Source organism: Paroedura picta, chromosome 2, assembly GCF_049243985.1.
Source record: "Paroedura picta isolate Pp20150507F chromosome 2, Ppicta_v3.0, whole genome shotgun sequence".
Classification (NCBI taxonomy): Eukaryota; Metazoa; Chordata; class Lepidosauria; order Squamata; family Gekkonidae; genus Paroedura; species Paroedura picta.
Window position 1 is genome coordinate 110,616,734 of NC_135370.1, and position 22,178 is coordinate 110,638,911.

Genomic DNA, 22,178 nt, shown 5'->3' on the forward strand with positions numbered 1-22,178 from the left:
CTCTCAGCACATTCAGACTCCATTAGCAAATATTGAAGTTGAGATGTTTTGTTCCAATGCATATCACTTTACACTTGCCAACACTGAGTCTCATTTGTCACATTGCTTACTTCCCAATTTTTTAAGATCTTCACAGTCATCCTGGATTTTCACCTTCCATTCTGTGTCATCTACAAATTTAGCCACAACACTGCTCAGTTCTAGTTCCAGATCATTTATCAATGAACTAAATAGTACCAGCCCAATAACAATCTTTGTGGGACTTCACTGCTCACTTCCCTCCATTGTGAAAACTACCCATTTATTCCTACTCTTTGCTTCTTGTTATTTAACCAATTTTAATCCATAAGAAAAATCTGTTCTCTTATCCCATGACTCTAGATTCTTTGATGAGGTATCTTGTAAAAAGCTCTTTGAAAGTCTAAGTATATAATATCTACTGGGTCACCATTATCTACATGCTTGTTCACTTTCTTAAAGAACTCCAAATGGTTAGTGAGGCAGGATGTCCCTTTGCAGAAGCCACGCTGTTTTTTCCTCAGCGGGCATTGTTCCTCTATGTTCCTATATAATCCTATCTCTTATTACATTTTTTTTCTATTTTTGTCTGGGAAAGATATTAGACTAGCTGGCCTGTAACTTCTTGGTTTCTTTCTGAATCCCTTTTAAAAAAACAATGTAATTTGCTACTCTCCAGTCTTCTGGTACAGTGGCTGAATTTGATGTGACATATTTTTTATTTATTTTACATTTATATACCATCCTCCCCTGGGTTAGTGGGTTAAAAACCTCACATATGAGTTCCCTAAGAACTCTTAGGTATATAGATTCAAGACCTAGAGACATTGTTTTTAAATATTCTCCAGGAGTTCTAGAATTTAATATCCCATCAGCTCAATCCAACTAAATTCTTTAGACCCTATTCTTAAAAATAGTGGCGCTTTCCACAATTAAGAGGCAAAAAAAATTAAGCTTTTCTGCAATTTTTTCTGCCATCTTCCTTTAAAAAAAACCCTTTATTCCTTGGTCATTCAAGGGCCCAACTGCTTCTTTGGCTGGGTTTCCTGTTCCTGATAAATTTAAAGAAATGTTTGTTGTTTGTCTTGATACTTTTAGCAATTCACTCCTCAAATTACCTTTTGGCATGCCTAATTATTAAATTACATTTTTTTTCGAGATCCTTTGGTCCCTTCTGTTCACTATACTCTTTTAAAAAGACCTTTTGCTTTTCATAGTTTCCTTGATTTGCATTCCAGCAACCGTTGCCTCCCTCAGCCCTCAGTCCCCACACATGGCACTCCTTTACCATCCTACTGTGACTTCTTAGTTCTATTATGCTCCTATCTATATTACCCTGAGTATTTATACAGTCATCCTTTTGGACTGCTGTGTCCTAGACAGGATGCTCACCAGCTCCTGGCAGCTTCCCCCCTGGGATTAATTTAAAATCTGCTCAGACACCTTTTTGATATTATGCACTGTATGGTTTCCTTTTGGTTAAAGTGAAGCCTGTTTCTTTTGTGCAGGTTTGTTTATCCCAGAAAGGTTATCTAAGGGCCTAAGAAATCTAAACCCTTCTTCCTGGCATCACTTTCTTTTCCAGTCATTGATACCCCTGATCTGTGCCTTTCTTTTCATTCACAAAAATCACGTCTAGTCTATAATAATCTAGTATTGTTTTACTGTAGTTATACATTTGTCCTAATAAAAAAAATGTAATTGTTAATTCTCAGGAATTGAGTCAGGATTGTATTAAGAGGACAATTTTAAAATAATTAGTGGCTATAGTACATCATTAGCAGAAAATTATTTTTTGCAACCAGATTGTGCCTTAGAGTGTTCCCCAACCCCCCGGGCTGCGGACTGGTACCAGGAAGTGGTGCAGTCACCGGCGGACCAACGGGCGCACCTCCCCCCCCCCGCAGCGCTTGCTGCGCCAGGAGCGATTGGCTGCTTTGGCAGCTGATCGCTCCCAGAGCAGCGAGTGCCACTCTGTGGGGGGGAGGCGCCGGCACCGGTCCCCAGGCCTCCCTCTCCGGCCCCCAGTCACCGGCCTGAAAAAGGTTGAGGACTACTGCCTTACAAGATATTTTGTAACAAGCTATTACTAAAATAGCAGCAGGCCTCAGGAAAGACACAAATTGCCTGATATGTACAGGTACAGGTCAACCTTGGCCTTCTTTTTCGTTCAATGTTAGAGCATGAATGCTTTTCTCTAAACTTCTATCTGTCACAGTTACACTCTCCTCTTTTTATGCATTTGTCTGTGAAATCCAGAACAAAGACAGAAGGTGTTCCTGTATCACTGACATATCATGCACGTTGCACCCATGTAATGAAGTCTCTCCTGATGTGCAGTTTTCGCTCAGTAGCAGAGACCAAATTTATGTAACGTGCATGTAATTCCTTTGCTCAGAAGCTCCTACTGTGCTCTCCTTATCAAACTCTGCAAAATTACATTTTAATCAATTATTCATAGTTTAAGCTCAGAGCTACCTGCTCATATACACTGGACCCAGATTCAGCCAAATTACAAGTAGTAAACTGCTTCAGCAGTCAGTGCATGTTCATTAAAGGTACCCAGAAACTGAGTTCTGGCAAGTATCAAGGAAAGCATTCCATATATTCTGCCACAATCTTTTTCAATGCCAATATAGGGAAGTAGAGAATGTCTCTTTCAAAATCATTCTAACTTGCACCTTCTGCTGGAAAAAGTCCTGCACTAATGACAAGATCTCTCTCTCGCTCGCTCTCTCTCATACACACACATACACACTCACAGTCCAACACTTGCTCCTGTAAAACATCCTCACCAAATTGACTACCAGGTAGATGGCTGCTGGGTTGGGAGGGAGCTTTGGGGTACACCGCTATCTTGGGTTATGTTTTATGTGGGGTTTAGAGAAAGAGAGAGAGAGAGAGAGTTTAGCCAAAGTATGTGGACCCTGCCTATCTCATATTTTTGTAGTTATATCCATACATTTTAAGCTTGGTGCTCTGCTTTATGATTAGGCCAAGTTGCCAAAAAAAACCCCACACATTTTGCCAAATGCAACTTTTGTCAAACTTGAGAATGCAATATTTTGGCCACCATATTTGAAATCATATTCACTCCCACATTTCACCCCAAATCCAGTGAACAATGAATGTGGTGCTGAGTGTTCCATTTCTCTGCTAAGTATCAGTATTATGGAGTTACAGGTAAACTTTTACAGTGGCTTCTATGGAGATTTCTTCCTCCAGTGACCTACTAAGACATTTGAGCATTTTTCAGAAGCTCTGGGAAATATTTATATTTGCACTTGCATTTGGTGTCTAAGATTATTTTAGCATATATTTTTAGTTTACATTCTCAGTGTTTTAAACAATGTGTGTGTGTGTGTGTGTTAGTTAGTTAGTTAGTTAGTTAGTTAGTTAGTTAGTTAGTTAGTGATTTATGTACCGTCCCTCATAGACATACCGTCTTGGGGCGGTTTACAGAATCTAAAACTCAATAAAACCAGTAAATTCCATATGAAACATGTAAAATAGATTAAATGGATTAAAATTCCAAACCACATATTGGAAACAATAGCGTCAGCCAAAAATCTTGGATTGGTGGTTTATAGCCTGCCAGGTACAGGTTACTAGGAGGTTTCAGAAGAGGAAAGGAGGGCAGGAGAGGCGGGAGAGAGGCCAGATATTTGGATTTGGTTATAATTGTCCTTGACCATAGGCCTGATGGAAGAGCTCCATCTTACAGACCTGAGAAACTTGGAGAGTTCCTATTTTCTGAACTTGGGAGAGAAAGTAATATCATACACTTTTTTGATATGAATATATTCACTCAGTAGCTTTTTAAAACTGTGAATCGGCACTGGACAAAAAGGTGATTTCCTACCCCATCTCTGTTCCTGAATGAAATTTGGAACCGATCGCCTAGTAAGCACGTTGTAGTGTTTATTTTTAAATTGAACATATATTCATTTGCAATTATATATGTGTGTGTATATGTATATGTGTGTATGTATATGTGTGTGTATATATGTGTGTATGTACAGGAAGCTGGAATATAGAAGTCATCTAAAAACCACAACATTTTAAAATATGACTTTTGGATGCCTTCAGTAGTATCAAATGATTATTGTGACAAAGAAAGATTTTCCTTTTCAATTCAAGTCAAAATTTGCAGCATTTCTGAACAGTAGTTTAGGAGTATGGGTTAGGATTTTGATGTTTAATGTCGTACAATACTTGGGAGTCCTTATCTGCAAGGACCACTTCTCTATAGAACCGGACCCAGAGGGTTGCAGTGGGGGATGAGCTCTTGCGCCCTTATGGACTCCCTTGTGGGGTCCCACAGGGCGCGGTTCTCTCCCCCACACTATTTAACATCTTCATGCGCCCTCTGGCCCAGCTGGTACGGAGTTTTGGGTTGGGCTGCCATCAGTACGCTGATGACACCCAGCTCTATCTCCTCATGGACGGCCACCCAGACTCCCCCCCGGAACCATTCGCCAGATGTTTGGAAGCAGTGACAGAATGGTTTGAGCAGAGTCGCCTGAAACTCAACCCCTCCAAGACGGAGGTCCTGTGGCTGGGAAGTAGGGGGCGGGAACAGGAAGCGCATTTACCCACCCTGGCAGGGGCGCATCTTACCATCGCGTCCCAGGCCAGAAACTTACCATCGCGTCCCAGGCCATTGATGCCTCCCTGACTATGGAGGCGCAGGTCAGGAAAGTAGCCGGCCAGGCATTTTTCCATCTTCGCCAAGCTCGGCTACTAGCGCCCTACCTGTCCCCCGAACACCTGGCCACTGTGATCCATGCAACGGTCACCTCCAGATTAGATTTCTGTAACTCGCTCTACGCAGGCCTATCCCTGTCTCTGATCCGGAAACTCCAGCTGGTACAAAATGCAGCCGCTAGGGTCCTCACCAGCACACCTTGGAGGGCCCACATCCAGCCTGTGCTGAGGCAGCTGCACTGGTTACCAATTGCTGTCCGGATCCGGTTCAAGGTTCTGGTTCTAACCTTTAAGGCTTTACGTGGGCTGGGACCCACATACCTGAGGGACCGCCTAGTGCCCTATGCCCCCCGCAGGGCTCTGCGCTCTGCGAGTGAGAATCTTCTGGTCGTTCCCGGCCCTAGGGAAGCACGCCTAGCCTCGACCAGGGCCAGGGCCTTTTCGGTCCTGGCCCCCACCTGGTGGAATGAGCTCCCGGGTGAGCTGCGGGCCCTGCGGGACCCTTTAACGTTCCGCAGGGCCTGCAAGACGGAGCTCTTCCGCCAGGTCTATGGTTGAGGCTGGGGCTGCCGGGGTACATCGACTGCTCTCCCCCGGGCTTCTTGAACATCGTTGACCTCCTTCTCCTCCACCCCCCCTTTTTTTAGGAATGGGGGTAGGAAGGGGATCTTATTATTGTGCTGCCATGTTGTGACATTTTAAAGTCTTTTAATGGGAGTTTTAATGGGTCTTTTAAGACATTGTAACCCGCCGTGAGCCATTTGGGAGTGGCAGGAAATAAATCGAAATAATAATAATAATAATAATAATAATAATAATAATAATAATAATAATAATATAGGTGAGCTTATGAATCACCAGTGGTCAGGGCACTAAGTACTCATCCTGCACCATCAGTGTGGCAAATGACAGATTCAGGTAGGTATCCTGAATCTATCATGTCCAATGGCACCTTGAAGACCAGCAAACTTTTATTCAAGCTGTAAGATTTCAGGTGCAGGCATGCTTTCTCAGACACAATGAAATGAGAGTTATCAGTCCATACTTATAGGTAGAGGGTAAATTAGCAGTAGATTAGTAAACTGAATAGTGAAGATATTTAATAGATTCAGAGACCAAACAGGAATAAAAAGCTTAGCATATAGCACATAGTGAATGAAATGCCAAAAATGATAACACCTAAATGCACCTTTAATGGTGCTTGCCCCAACTAGCTAGAACCTGTAATGTGAAATGTTTTAGGAACTGAACCACTTGGTGGTCCAGAAGTTACCTTTTACATTAGGTTTTCATATTTGTTTTTACTGGTAATTCCTTTATTTAGTTTTACTATGTTTAACATTTTTCTTTTGATTTCAATGGGTTAAACTGTGAGTAGACAAAGTTCTCAGAACTGATCTCTCTTTGTTTTCCTTATAGTCTTCAGTGGACCTCAGGAACGGAATGGGCGGTGCCACGGGGATTTGCTGCTCAAGAGGCAAACAGATATCACACTTACCTGTCTAGCATGAGAAGCAAGGGAGATTTCTGCAGATCCCATTTTTGTTGCAGCCCTCATCCTACATTCTTCTCTGTTCCTTATCATCAGGAAGAGGTTTGGGGAAAGGCACAAGAGGCAGCTGTGGGAAGGGAAAGAGATCCATTCCATAAATTCATACCATTAATTGTTTACTGGATCCAAACCAACCCTTAAGAATTTTGATTGTTCGACCTAGTGTTTTAGATAAGCAAACTAAATTAATCAAGAGGCTTAGAAGCATCTGAAGTGCACATCCTGATCTTGTTGTACTTGCTGCTTAGTTCCTCAAAGCACAAAATAGCAAACTAATTTTTCCATCTTGCAAAAAAAACAAGATTTCTATAACAACCTCTGGGATGTGCTTAGAGCCAGAGTCTATACAGAAAGGAATCAGAATATGCATGCTGAGAACTAAGTGAATTTGTCCAGAATCATGATGATCCAAAGTAACTGTACAAAGACAGTTTTCAGTTCCAAGGCATAACGCTATGGTATTAAAGTTAAAGTTAAAATTAAAGTTAAAGTTAAAATTATCTGCCACACAGTTTAGGTGCCAATGGAGGGCACAGGGTATGTATGTATCTGAACACTGCTGTATTGGGTTTACCTACTGATGTCAGAGATAGGAAAAAATGACACTTCACTTCAGTCACTTTGAGGAAAACAAGACCAAGATAAAGGGAAAACTACAGCGTGCTTCCATTAGGAACAGTGGGATAGCACAAAAGCACAAAAGTTGGAAATCCAACAACTTTTATTTAAATTGGATAGAAACAGAAAAAATAAGGCCTTCTTTCTTCTGTAGCCTCCTGTGGCTACCAGATTTTTTTGTTATGGCTAGAGGACCCTTGGGAACAGTGTGGAGTATATAGTACAGAGTTAGAGCTCAAGGGAGAATGGGCAGAAATCATATCCCTTCCCTCAAGGTTGCTGTCTAGTCCAAGAAAGCTAGGGAAATTATCACGTGAATATGGTTGCTATAGAAGGCATATTCAGGGCAAATCAGAGAACATTTAACTCTTATTCATATATATATAATAATGAACCTGACCCCTGTATGGTTCAATAGACCCAGAAATGGGACATTATCTGTCTGTCTGTCTGTCTGTCTGTCTAATTTATATCCCACCCTCCCCAAAGTCTCAAGGAGGTTTACATAAAACAAGAATGATACAGATAACTTAGAATTTATAACAGAGATAATATGATAGTAACAGTAGGTAACATAGTGGAACTGTAAACAATGGGGAGAACACTAAGTCAACTAATGCATTCTGATGACCCTGTGAGTTGGACGGATCAGCAGTGGTTACCATAGGAGGAAGTCTTAGGGGCCAGAGGGAAGTGCTTGGTTCAGATTGACCTCAACCAAATGCCTGGCAGAGGAGCTCCCTTTTGCTGGCCCTGTGGAACTGTTCAAGGGACCTGATCTTCTCTGGGGGCTCATTCCACCAGGTAGGGGCCAGGATGAAGAGGTCAAGTGAGCTTCCTTGGAGTCAGGTATCACCAGGTAGTTGGAGGTGGTAGAGTGCAAGGATCTTTGAAGGCTGTAGGCATAGAGACAATGATTTTTCTTCAGGCCATAGGTTTGCAGAACCTGGCAGAAGAGGCAGCATTACACATAGGTTGGGCAGGAGGGAGGTTGGAAACTGTCCCCTTCCTCACAGCTGCTGCTGTTCCTTATAGAGTGGCAATCAGGGAGGCTGTGCATGTGCGCAAGCAGAACAGTGGAGCGGATGGGTCCCTGTGGGGAAGTGAGAGTTCAAGAGTAGACAGATAATTGAGTGGGGAGGGAGGCTGGGATCCCTCTGCGAGTCTTGTGGGGCCCCCACTGGCACCAGTGTATTTTGGTGCAAATCATTCTGAAGCCTAATATTTAAAGTTCAGAAGTATAATTCCCTATATGCATCACTCTCAGATTATTCCTTAGGTAGGGGGAAAATAATCTAGTGGTTTATTCATGCTTGTTCATGCAATTACATTCAAGGTCCTTTATTGCCACTGAGTTAGTGCACTAATTGTCAACTGTCAGATTCTGCTACAGGAAACTCTTGTCAACGCTTACACTGTCCACCATATATCTTGCTATTAGGGATTTTTTACTTCCACAGCTCTCCATTTATGAATGTTTTCTGACACTTTGGATTAAGTCTCATGCCTCAGAAAAGGATACTCCAATAAGTGAATGGCCTGTAAGCAAAAGATGACGGCTGAGGGAGGGATTCAGTTCACCAAAGAGCCAAGGGAGACAGCTCCATGGGTCTTGAGGCTCTGATATCCTGCGGTTATTCCTCCTTATTTCAACCACTGTTTGCTGCCATCCTGATTAAGGGGGAGAGGGTTAGTTTGCAATCTTTTTTATTACGATGAACTTCAAAGGAAAAGATAACAAAAAAAACTGTTAAGGAGGCAATTCAGGCAATTCCATTTTTATTGAAAATCTTGATGTTACATGCCTTCAAAAGTGTTTGACATTTCATCCCACTCTTGCCTAGAAGCAAGATAGGCCAAAAAAAATTCATATGTTCATTTATTAGAAGCACTACAAACCAAGTGTTACAAAACTTGATGATAATTTTGGTTTAAAACTGTGTTGCTTTTAGGTTCATTTCAAAATGAAAGTGTAATAAAATAGTGGCTTATTTCCAAAAATTCAAGGGAGGTGAAGGTGCTCCAGTTAATTTTTATTAGGAAAATATGGCCTCTATATTGAAAGTCTTGCTCTCTAACTCCAGATGTTCCGGATCACACATACAATCAGAATGTACTCTATATAAAGTCAGAATCACCCTATTATATTTGGGATTCCCAAATTTCCTACCCTTGGTCATGGAAATATAGAAACATAGAGCTGAAGAGACCTCCAGCCCTGGACAATGCAAGAAATTCACAACTACCTCATCCCACCTTCCCCCAGGGACTAGAGGAAGGTTAAAAAAATGAACTCTAGGATCCCTGTGCCAATCTAGCCTGGAGAAAAATTCCTTCCTGACTACAAAGTGATCAGGATTACCCCAGGCATGTAAGAAAGGGCCACAAGAGCCCAGCACTGACTCATCTCCTCCTGTTCTTCCTCTCAAGATCTGCCTAAATTCACAGAATCAGAATCAGCATTGCTGTCAGATGGCCTTGATTGTGATGTTGGAAGTGGCAGTTTCTGACAGATGTCTTGATTGCCACTGGCTGGGCTGGGCGGGCGGGTCACCTCCCAACTGGATGGAACTCTGGTCTGTCCTGGTGAGGGCTCAATCGGAAGGCGCTTGGCGCCTTCAGATTGGCCCCTCACCCGACTTGCTGGAATTCTTGTCAGTCTAGGGCCAATCCTAGACTCAGCCCACCCCCTTTGCCTTACTGTTTTATTTATACCACTCCCTGAGCGGTTTACAGATGGCTGGATGATCATCAGGCTTTTGCCTTGAAGGCTTAGAACAAGCCAACTGGGCATGTGGAAAAACACCAGAGAGCCTGTCCTAGGGTACTGGGTGCTCCAAGAAGTTCTGATCCCACAAAGCAATAGCTACCATGGGTGTTTAGGACACAGCAACAATGTGGGGGGGGGGACTAGTATGGAGTCATAGCTGCAATGTTCCAGTGTGGGCCAGACTTACCCCTCCCTCAGAATTCATTACCCTTATACTCTTTGTCAGGGAAGTGGGGTCTCCCTTTCATTGTCTGTCTCCTAACACAAGGTATCTGCCAGAGTTCTTATCAAAACAGATTTTGGCAAAGGTTGCAACAATGTTTATTCTCTCCCTTGGCTGCCTGTGGTAAGTGTCCTTTTTGTGGTGCTACTGCTAAGTTTATTTCTCACTGCCAAAGTGCTAGGCCCAAGGGATGGAATTCTATACCTTCTGGCTGGGGTTTATTTTGGGCAGAGGGCCTGTGTTTAGGTATCAGTAGGATATGCCTGGCTGCTGGGAGGGCTGCCTGGTGATTGACTGCCTGTGCAGTACAGCATCCTAAACTATGCCAGGGCTTGAGGACTGTACTGGGCTTAAGAAGCCAAGTAAGTGTGGTGTGGTCTTCACCAGTGTAGTGCATCTTGGGGATATGACAGGGTAACCCTCCAAAGTACTTTCAAATTGGGATTTAGGATTGCACTCTACATTTTCCATGGCTGTCATTCATATCACGTTCTACAGCTTAGTCCCTTGTTCAAAAGCTCTGAAGAGACATCTCACATGCTTAAAGCAGCATAACAAACATGTTAAAGCAGAAGAATTTGATTTGTTGCTTTAAGCTTGAGTTTAGATTGACAGGCTGTACTCATGTGCCTGCTGTGTTGTATATATTTTGGACAGGAGAGAATACAGAAGAGCATGATGAGTGAGTTAACTGAGCAAGCCATTGTGCCTATTGACCTGAGACAGTCTCTTGGAAATAATCTAACGGCAGGGAGCAGAGGATCCTTTTTAAAATCAATGGAGCAAGAAAACACTGCTGACCAAGCTTTTGTGTGCATTAAACAAAAAATAGGAAAGAACAAGAAAGCAAAACTATCCATTAATACTCATATTAATGAGTCCTCTGATTTTCCCAATGCACTCTGCGTTCCATCTTTTTAACACTCTTTCTGCTGTATTAAATGCCTCTTCTGAAAAAGACACACATTCTTATGATCTGGCAGCTATCTAGGGTTGCTAGGCACAAATTCATAGTTTCTCCTTACAGTGTACTACAGTGAGCTGCTTTTGAGTATCATCTCTGTATTATCATGGGTTTTATTACAGATTGAATGGGCAAGGGAGCAAGGATAAAGGGAGCAAGAACACCCAGACCACGTTGACTTGGAGAAAAATTGGTCACAACATTTTATTGAGTACAATGATATTGAGTACAACAATAGGAACACTGGGGCAGCATGGGACATGGATCCAGCATCAGGTGACCCACCTAGCCCACGCTCCCCCATCCTGCCTGCTGGAGGAACACCACAAGATGACAAGTCTTCGGGTACCACATTGGCATATATCACTACATGGTCCCCCTGCTACCTGAGGACATAATGTAGAATAGCCCCCTCTTTTAAGATCATTTTATGGAGTCCCCAGACCAGGGGAAGCACACAAATTGTGACTGCATTGGACAATATGATACTCGCAAATACAGCAGCAGCTGCTATCTGCATAGGGTAAATTCCCATGGGGAAGCACCCTATATTAAATCCATTTCCTGAAATTAAAAGAACATCTACATATACATCTGCAACCGTTCTGACCTATAAAATAGTATAGTGGACTTTCTGGCACATATATATATACCTACAGAAAAAGAAATAAGGTTTTAGTATATAAGTGAAATACAGCGATTGATCTAGACTAATGTGCACTGAATATTCTATCATTTATTTTTAAATATTTCATTCCCCATTTCAACCAAAGCAGCTCACCAAACAGTACATTTCAGTGGTTTCACTATAATGCTATAGCTGGAATAATGGAGTATAGTGAGAGATTTTCTTTTGTACAACAGTCTATTTTTCCTAAGCCTATTTTGTTTTGGCTTTACAACTATATATGAAAAATATCCAGACAGTTCCTGAAAATTGCAAATGGGTAAAAATACCCATTTCAAAACCAAAGCTTATATAACTTGATGTGCGTTGGGGGAGGGAGAGCAAAGACCTTTAATATAAATCAAAAGAGTGCTTCTCTAATAAGTAAACAAGCACAGCTATGAACCCAAAGGTTAATTTATTCAGAAAGCTGCAAGTGCATGTAAATAGCTTTGAATAGAAGTGCCTCTTCATACATAACTCCAGTGTCACTAACATGAAGCTATAATCTTCTTTTTTCTTGTGTTCTGACTATTATCAAAGTGCTAAGTGTCAGGTGGGAAGGTATAAGAGCAAGAGTTGTCATTGGAGTGGAAATCATTTGGTTTCTCATATGAAAAAGCATAACAAAAATTGAAGTTTTTGTCACTGATTTTAACTGATCCTCAGTTTATTGCTGCTTTGACAGCCTTTTAAGGAGACGGACTGTGAAATGAAATCTCACTTCGACACTCACTAATAGACTAGGTGTGTCTCTTCTATCAGAAATGGCAGCTTCAGTGCTAGTGTAAAGGAAGGTGAAACAGAGGTGTTATGAAGAAGATTAGTGAGAAAGCAGAACCTTGTATCAGCATGGTTTTCCAGCCTCTTTTCTTCAGCACCTGGCAACCTCAATGTGTGTTATAGTGAGCTTTACTGTTCGAGAACAGCTAGTTGTCTCAGCTTGTTCAAAATGAATCCTTTAGCCAGTGGTATTTATTACAGTTGGCTGTAAGCCAGGGGTGGTCAAACTGTGGCTATCCAGATGTCCATGGACAAGAATTACTATAAACCCCTGCCATGAACATCTGGAGAGCCACAGTTCGACCACCCCTACTCTAAGCATTTGGCCCTCTAGGCAGAAGAGGCACCACCAACTGAACCTGAGGTGCTGTAATAGTGGAATGCATTGCATGTTTCTCTGCATTTTCATGGATTCCAGGTCCCCTGTCCTTCTCAATCCTGAATCCTCTGCCACCAATTCCTAGACTGCTGAAGCATGTGGAAGACAAAGTTGTTCTGAACTTGCGATAGAAGCGCCATCTGAAGTAGCTACCTAGGATTGCTTATTGATAATATCAGTTTTGGTACTCTTGCTGGATCAGGCAAATACAGCAATCTATATTAAGACAGCCACAAAAGGCTAATTATTGAACACCAAGAAAACTTGAACATTCTGACATACTTGAAATGTTTTTTAAAGAATGTATGAAATTAAAGTTTAGAACATTCTACCAAGAGAAGCATGTGGATTCATTTTTTTTCTTGCATGCATTATTTCAGGCATGCACAAAGGAATGGATTACATTATTTATTTTTCTTTCCCTTGATGAAGGTTAAACTTCCTAGCAATTAGTGACACCATACATAACAAAAATGATGTTTCATTGATTCAATTACCAGGGCTCCCCATAAACCCTTTGGGTTCTCCTTTTCACATTTTTCAGTCTGTGCCCCCCTTCCAATGTGCCAGTGCCCCCAGGGGGCATATGTCCCCCCTTGAGAAGGCTACTCTAAATCACAAAAGCAGATTAAACTGTCATGCAGCCCTGTAGAAACCAAGGGTTTTTATCAGCTACCATGGGCTGTGTCACTGCTGTAACTAGCAGCGGCATTCAGTTAACTCAGCAGTATGCCACTTGACACTCAAATTACAATGGCAGCCTAGTTGGAGGAGAGGGCTTGATATAGGAAGTAGCTGCATCTGCTGGGAGGCCTACATGGCCTTGATTCAGATTTTCTTCTTCAGGAAGCCTTTAACTTTGATATGATATACTTCATATTATTGCTATGACTTAGATCTCAGCAGTCACGGCAGAAGGGAAGGGGAAGACTCTGTTCAGTGGCAGCAACATCAGACTGACCAATATATGAATGAGGACCAAGGCTCACTCTTCAAGAAACGATGTTTTAGCTACTTTAACTTCTCTATAATACAGGAAAGATCTACAAATAGTAGAGAGACATGTTTAACAGCTCTTAGAGCAATGAGTGTAGAGCTGATGATCTTTTAATTCAAATGTGTTGTCATTATTCCATGAGCTCATTCTGGTAGAATGAACTCCCGGAAGAGCTGATGCCCCCATTGGAGCTGACACAGTTATGCAGGGCCTGTAAGATGGAGCTCTTCTGCCAGATATTTGGTTGAGGCTGGGCTAAGGGATATTGGATCCCTCCCTGCAGAAGCCCCATATGCCAGAGATCTGGGCAAAGTCTGCACTTACTATGTTTATTCCATTGTCAATCCTGTTGAATTCAGATCGCTTTGAACTCCGATCTTCCTCCCCCCCACTCCCCATTGAAACAGGAAAGTCTTCTGCAGGTGGTTAGGGTAGTTCAGAAGTGGGGGGGAGCCAAGCCTCTTTCTTTCTTTTCTTGAAGGGTGGGGGGAGAGGAGCCAAGCAGGGAGCCTCTTTCTTTTCTTGGAGGGGAGGGGGAGAAGATCGAAAAAGGCAGAGAAGGGAGAAAAAATCCAGGACCCATAGAAGTTTAAGGCAAATTTGTCACAGGACCACCTGTGGCCAATCACAGGTCGTCTACCACGGAGGAGAGCCCAGATTCAAAACAATGCGATTTTATAATATATTCAGGATTAAAAGCACTCTAAGATATCGCACAATAAAGGTAGGGTCACTCCGGATCAATCCTTCTTGCTGCAGAAGGAAATTTTAAATCACCCCAAATCCAAACGGAAATTGCATTCTGTGTAGAGGGCAGGGATTGAATCGATCTGGGGTTGGAATAAAAGCTCCGTGCAGTTTACACCCTGGACAAGGGTTACCATTCCTGTGGTGTGTTGCTGTTATTGGGCATGGAGGGGGTGGGGAGGAGTTTATAGAATTGAATTGTGCCACCATTGTTGTTGTATTTTGTTTTATGGGTTTTATTGTAAACCGCCACAAGCTGGCAAAGTCTGGGAGCGGCAGTTAATAAAAGCTAATATAAATAAGCATGTTTTGTACCCCATTTTCTGAAAACAGGCTAATATTTCTGATGCACTTACAGCCAAGATCACAATGTTTGCTTACAGAACAAAATATGGCAGAAGCTATATTATTAAAAAATTACACATAGAAAGGCAAGGAACACTGTCAATAGTGAATAACACAAATTACAGCACAAATTAATTAGTAAAGATTTATCTCTGAAGCTACCCATTGCAGACTTGAACACAGGCAGCTTCAGTCTGGAAGGAGAAGCACTAGACCTGCTTTATCCGTTTCACCTAGGAAGGATCATAGTTGCCAGCTCAAAGGTCCATAGACTCTTTTTCTATCTTGCTTTCCTAATGCTAAGAGTATTAATCATCTTTTTTTCTCAATGCCAATCTCCCCTGGTTAATTCAAAGAGAAACAAATGCTGAAAATATTTGTGAGCCTCTGAAGTTCACTTATATTTTCTATAATTAATCCTGCTGAGAAAATCATTTTGTTGGAGGGATTCTTTTTTCCATGAAACAGGAAAATAGATTAATTCCTTGGCAACAACATTCTCATTAATTGAAAAAAATAAGCCTTGTCCCTTGCTGCTGAAACTACTGATGTCAAGTAAGGAAAACCAGGTGTTTATTCTTCTTTAATCATAAAAGTAAAAATTAAAAAAAATTAAGTTATTATCAGCTCCATACAAATGTTTATCATGCTCTGTGGTTCTCTGATTGCTCGAATAAATAACTGAAAAGAGCAGGAAGAATTTTTGTAAACATTACACAAGCAACAGCATTATCTGAAGGGTGATACCGCCAATCATCTATTCAGGCAACCCCCATCTTAATTTACCAACAGACATTCTTCTTTCATACATACCTGATATTCATTGCCTTAAAAGGGTGTATCTGCCCCTCCCCACATATTGCTTCACTCTTCAATTCTGTTAAAAGACAAATGGAATTTTGTTTTAGATATGTTAAAGAACATTATATATATCACAGACTATTGCATGTCACATGAATCTTTATTTATTTATAGACTGCCTTTCTCACTGAGACTCAAGATGAATTATAAAGTGTAATTCAGTGCAATCACTTGAATGAAACAAGTGATAAGCAATATAATAGCATGAGGATTGCAGCCATTTGTAACAATCCAAGATGAACGTTGCAAGTGTCTAAAAGCAGGTACATATTTTCCCACTTTGGAGCCATGCTGAAGCGACTGTTGACAGTCCCAGTTAGAAGACTGTCAATAATCAGCAATCTATTTCTAAATTTTCATTTGGAATTGTTATTATGTACATGTGAATGTTTACATTCACCATATTTTGGAGATTCACTGTAACATGTATACCTTTCTTGTGAAATAGTGCCTGGACATCTATTTAACATTTACCTTTCCTTGCCTTTTAAATGGGATTCTTTAAATTCCATTCTTGCATGAAAATAATCGTCTAGTCCTATTTAACCACACATGCTAGACAATATGACTTTTCCCAAAGCCTTACCAAAGTTTCCGAAGAATTTTGTCCATAAACAGAAGCACACATAAATGCACACATCTCCCCCCTCTCCCCCAAATCTGGAAATGGTATTTTGTTTTCCTTCTTGCAATAATTTGTCTTTAGCAAGGGATATACACAAGAGAGCTCTCTTTCAAATCAGCCTGGATTTTGATTAACAAGACAAAAAACTACCCATGCTTTTGCCTTATCTCAAATTAAAGATAATTTGAGTAGACTTAGAAGTGACAATCATGACAACTAAGCACATTAGTGGGACATGCTCTTATATCTCCCAAGGGAGGTTACTGAGTTCAGATCAACATATTGTTTTATACCATTTTACACTCCGTATAGCAAGCTGATAAAACAAATTAGTGATTTTTATTTATTCTCCAATGTTTCCATTTGATAAGCCTTCAAGGTGGCTCACAAATATTATAACGATGAAGCAAGAGCAAAGACCCTGTATTAAAATATTCACAAAGATGAATAAGCTTCAAACTTAATATTAAAATGAGACACAGTGCAAGTATCCATCCATGCAGCTGGAATGGCATGTCGGCTTTCAGAAGAAACAACAGTGATTTCCACCAATCCTGTCCTCCTTACACTGCAAAATCCACTTTGCCTTCTATGCTGTTCCTCAGAATTTGTTATTTATTTCTTTATTATATTTATATACCGCCCTCCCCGAAGGCTCAGGACAGTTCACATAGAACAGAACAGGAACAATACAGATAACTTAGACTAACAATAATGAATGAAGTGAAACAACAAGCAACATGGGACGGTAGAGAAACATTAAATTAACTCATACTGATAGACAAGTGGGTTGGGCAGCATTATGGTGAGTGCTATAGGAGGGGGCTCAGGAGTAGGGCCCTGATCTTCTCTGGGAGCTCGTTCCACCAGGTGGGGGCCATGATGGAAAAAGTGACACCCAGGATTAAAAATTGGGGGAACTCAATGGGCTCTAGCAGGAAGGGAAATGAGAATGTCATACTCTGAATAAAGTCTGCACGTGGTTGGATACACACCAATTTAATGCTAGAACAATTAGCACTGTTTTCACGATGTCTAAAAGATAACAATTTCCCATATCCATATTAGTGGAGAGTGTGCCATAAATGGGACAGCATCACTAAAAAGGCCATATGTGGTTGTCAATAATTCTCTGAAGATAGGCGCATCTGCCCTAGCATCTAGAGTAGGGGCCTAGTAGGTGACCTCAACATCTACATAAGCAGGTAGTCCTTCATAAGGGAGAACACAAGAACTTCAGGAAGCTTTATCCAATAAAACATGTATCTGTCTTTTGAAAGATATTGTCAGAATCTGGATGCATTTAATCTAGATTTTTTAAAAAAAAAATTATCCATAACCAGGAACATAAAATATGAAAACTTCCTTGGGGCTTTTCTGCTCTTTTTCCAGTATATCCTGTTCTTTGTATATAATAATTAATGATGGCACTATTGAACTTGGACAAAATACTGAATTGTTTATTTCTCAAAGTATCTATTTGATGAGAGAGAGACACAGACAGAGACAGAATCTGAAAATATTATTAAACGATGAGGACACTCCACAAGGATTTGTCTGGCATCTTATTTTCCTCTCCCACAATAATTTTTCCTTACCTGAAAGCCCTCTTAATCTCTCCCCTATTTCTTCTCTCCTTCCCCTGCACTAGCCAGACTAACTTTATCTGCCCTTCTGTCTTTGACTTTCCTTCCCTTTCCTAGGCATCCTATACCTTCAGCTAAGTTGTGCAGTGTTGCTGGCTGACAAGTCTGGGCAGTGGCATGGTAGAGAACCCTCAAGGACTTGCAGGGCACACTTCCTTTCCCCCTTGCCACACTATTTGCTTTTTTCTCCTCCTGGCAATTACTATATCCTCACATTTCCCTGGTTTATTCTCCTTCCCAATTCACTAAGCAATCTGCCCCTCTTTGGATATGTTTATTATTTATTTACTTCATTTACCCCCCTCCCCCATTCCCCAAAGCTACTCACATCATTCTCCTGACCTCCATTTTATACTTGCCTCAACAACCTTAAGAGATACATTAGGCTGAGATTTGGGAATCTGACCCTGAGTCTCCCAGATCCTAGTCTGAAATTTAAACTATTACACCCTGAGTTTCATGAAACAGCTGCTGTTGAACAGTAGTGATTAGAAGAAGAAGAGTTGTTTCTTATATGCCACTTTTCTCTACCTGAAGGTGTCTCAAAGTGGCTTACAGTCGCCTTCCCTTTCCTCTCCCTGTGAGGTAGGTGAGGCTGAGAGAGCCCTGATATCACTGCTCGGTCAGAACAGCTTTATCAGTGCTGTGGCAAAGCCAAGGTCACCCAGCTGGCTGCACGTAGGGGAGTGCAGAATCAAACCCAGCATGCCAGATTAGAAGTCCGCACCCCTAACCACTGCACCAAACTGGAAGTCAGGCCTTCCAGTGGATGTTGCCTTATCTGGTCAAAACAAGCATGGAAATTCCCTGCCCTTTCCTGTTACCTATTACTGACACAAACCAAGGCTTGAAAAATGGCAAAACTGTTATGGTTACCTAGCAGCTCTACTATCAAGATATTCATTTTAAAACTATCAGTGCTGTTCTATTATTTTGGACAAATTTAGTCCTCCAATTCATTGTTCTGGCTTTACTTTCAGATTTTTCTGCAAACCTGGGGCCTTTTCAAGTTCATGGCTTCAGTTTCTGGATTTTATTATCCACAGATTTGGCCATCTTTAGAATTAGATACACTGATGCTATAAATCTCAACTGAAAAAGAACCAACTCATAAAGGCATAGCTAACATTATTGGAAAAGGAACTGAGAAAATAACTGAACATTTCTGTGCAACTGCCATGACAATCTGTCTGAAATTTACAAATTGATTCAAGCAAAAGCAGCACATATAGTGCCTTGGATTATGCAACTGTAATATGATTCTCTAATGAGTATCTCCTCCTTTATTTATTTAGTTATGGCTCCAATAACTATGGATTAGATTCCACAACTCTCTGTCTTAAGGTAGAACAATACATTGGTAGGAATCTAGGCTGCTGCTAAGGACAGCATCTCTCTGTGGACCCCTCATCCATTGTCACTCTAATTATCCTTATCTATATCAGTGATAGTGGCTCAGGTGCCACCTGTGGTTCTAGGCACTGTTCCCCAATGTGGCACCTTCCTCATGTACCAAGAATTTGAGCAAGGTCTTGTGTTTGGCAAGTAGTTCTCATCTTCCAACCTGCCTAGGTTTGCACTGTCCTGAAAATAGTTTTAGTTCCAATTCTGATACTTGTGGGACAAACAGTATTTTCCTCGCCATGGTTTATTTTTATTTCTTTGCATACTTCATTTATATTCTGCCTTTCTCCCTACCAGGAACTAAAAGAGGCTTACATTGTTCTCCTCTCATCCACTTTGTCCTCACGACAACTCTGTGAGGTAGGCTAGGAATGTGTGTGACTGGCTCAAGATTCCACAGCAGAGGAGATCCTAATGCTAAATCTAATAACCGTACCATACTAGCTCATTGTGAAACTGTCCATTTATTCATACTCTCTGCTTCCTTGCATTTCATCCTTAAGAGGATCTAGCCTTTTATCCCATGATGACTATTGTGCTTACTGAGGGTTTGGGGTGACAGGCTAGTAAACTGGGCTAAAATGAATTTCAATAGCAGTAAATGTAGGTAGGAAAAATTGTATGCATCACTATAGGATGGGTTAACTTTTCTTGGCACTAGTATATGTGAAAAGGATCTGGGGGTCTTAGTAGAGCATATACTGAACATGAGTCAGCTGTGTGACTCGGTGGCTAAAAAGGCAAACAGGATTTTGGGCTATATTAAAAGAAGTATAGTGTCCAGATCACATGAGGTGATGTTACCACTTACTCTGCTCTGGTAAGACCTCACTTGGAGTACTGTGTTCAGTTTTGGGAACCAAAGATGTAGACAAACTGGAGCATGTACAGAGAAGGGCTACGAAGATGGTGAGGGGTTTGGAGGCCAAGTTGTATGAGGAAAGGTTGTGGGAGCTTGGGCTATCTAGCCTGGAGAGAAGATGACTAAGAGGTTATATGATAACCATCTTCAAATATTTGAGAGGCTGTCATATAGAAGTTGGAGCAGAGTTGTTTTCTGTTGCCCTAGAGGACCAGATGTGAACCAATGAGTTGAAATTAAGTTAAAAGAATTTTCAGCTAAACATCCAGAAAAAGTTCCTGATAGAGCGGTTCCTCAGTGGAACAGGGTTCCACAGGAGGTGGTGGGTTCTCCTTTTTTGGAAGTTTTTAAAGCAGAGGCTAGATAGTCATTTGATAGAAATGTTGATTTTATGAACTTAGGCAGATGGTGAGTGAGTGGGCAGGAAGGAAAGTGCCGGTGTTTGTCTCTTATGGTCCTTCCTTGCATACCCAGGGAATTACTGATCACCATTGGGGGATGATAAGTAAATTTCCTCCAGTTCAGGCTGGATTCTGGAGATTTTTGGTGAAGTGGGGGTCACCTGGGCATGAAATTGGGGTCATTGTCGGTGGGCAGGTAGTGCTGAGTTTCTGCATTGTCCAGGGGGTTGAACTAAATGACCCTAAATGTCCCTTACAACTCTGATTCTCTGATTCTATGATTCTAACTTGTCAAATCCTTTAGGCAGTCCAAACATATAATATCTATTATTCCACATGTTTGTTAATTTTCCCAAAGTGATAGATTGGTAAGGTAGGGCTCCCCAGCAGGCTTAATTTGTCTAAGGGCTTAATAATTATTTTTAATAACAGCTTCTACTAAGTTACCTGGAACAGATCATAGCCTAAGTCATCTATAATTTCCTGGACCCTACCTTTGAAAAATACATTGTAGATCTGCGGTGGTGGTGGTCAGCATTTGGTTCTGTTATCAGTATGTTTCTATAAAAGCCACATAACTGTTCTCTCACACATTCCATTAAAGCAACACAAGAAACTATTAATGAAAAGAGATATAATGTGCAACAACATCAAAGACAGCTATTGCACAGGCTCTCAGCACTTGCAGCAAGTGGCAAGATGACAGTGCTAAAGGTGCTGGTTCTGTTCCAATCCTTAACAAAACTCTGGAAAGCAACTTGAGTACTGTGTGCGGTTCTGGAGGCCTCACTTCAAAAAGGACATGGACAAAATTGAGAGGGTTCAGAGGAGGGCAATGAGAATGATCTAGGGCTGAGGGACCTGAGAATGTTCAGCATGGAGAAGATGAGGTTGAGAAGGGGCATGATTGCTGTCTTAAGTATTTGAAAGGTTGTCACCTAAGAGGGCAGGGGAAGGTTCCTGTTGGCAGCAGAGGATAGGACATGCAGTAGTGGGTTTAAACATCATGGAAAACGATATCAGCTAGATATCAGGGGGGAAATATTCACAGTCAGATTAATTCAGTAGTGGAATCCACTGCCTAAGGAGGTGGTGAACTCGCCTTCACTGACTGTCTTCAAGCAGCAGCTAGACAGATACTTATCCTGGACTAGGGACAAAGCCCATTGCATTCAGAAATACAATTGGCAATAGATGGGGTGTTGGTGGAAGAACTCTGCGGATGACCTCTCCCTCCCCCCAGGACCTGGAAAGGCTGCAGGCTGGAGGCCCCCAGGCAGGGAACTCACCAGCGGGGGCAGCTCTCATGCAGCAGGAATCTGCAGCCGTTGAGCCTCGGAGAGGAGTGGAAAGAGGAGGGGGTGGTCAGGGGTGGGCGACGGAAGGTGATTGGTTGGCCGCTGGACAAACAGGCAAGCTGGTTGGAAGAGGAGGCACTCACGGGCGGGACAGCTGCCCTGAGTGGTTATTAAGTGCTGAGTGGCACTTAAGCCATGAGACCAGCTCCTCCTCCTAGGCCTTGCCAGAAATATTAAGTGGAACAGATGCCTTAGGCTGATCCTGCATTGAACAGGGGGTTGGACTAGATGGCCTATATGCCCTCTTTCAA

General features: G+C 41.7%; 1 long non-coding RNA gene across 1 annotated transcript in view; it reads right to left on the reverse strand.

Moving 5' to 3' along the window:
* Positions 1–22,178, reverse strand: part of LOC143830119 (uncharacterized) — an 80,823-nt gene that overhangs the window by 32,987 nt on the left and 25,658 nt on the right. Inside the window, exons 3-4 of the long non-coding RNA XR_013228356.1 lie at positions 15,584–15,647; positions 6,224–6,344 (exon numbers count right to left, since the gene is read on the reverse strand). This is a non-coding gene — a long non-coding RNA (uncharacterized LOC143830119). The remainder of the gene's footprint in view (positions 1–6,223; positions 6,345–15,583; positions 15,648–22,178) is intronic.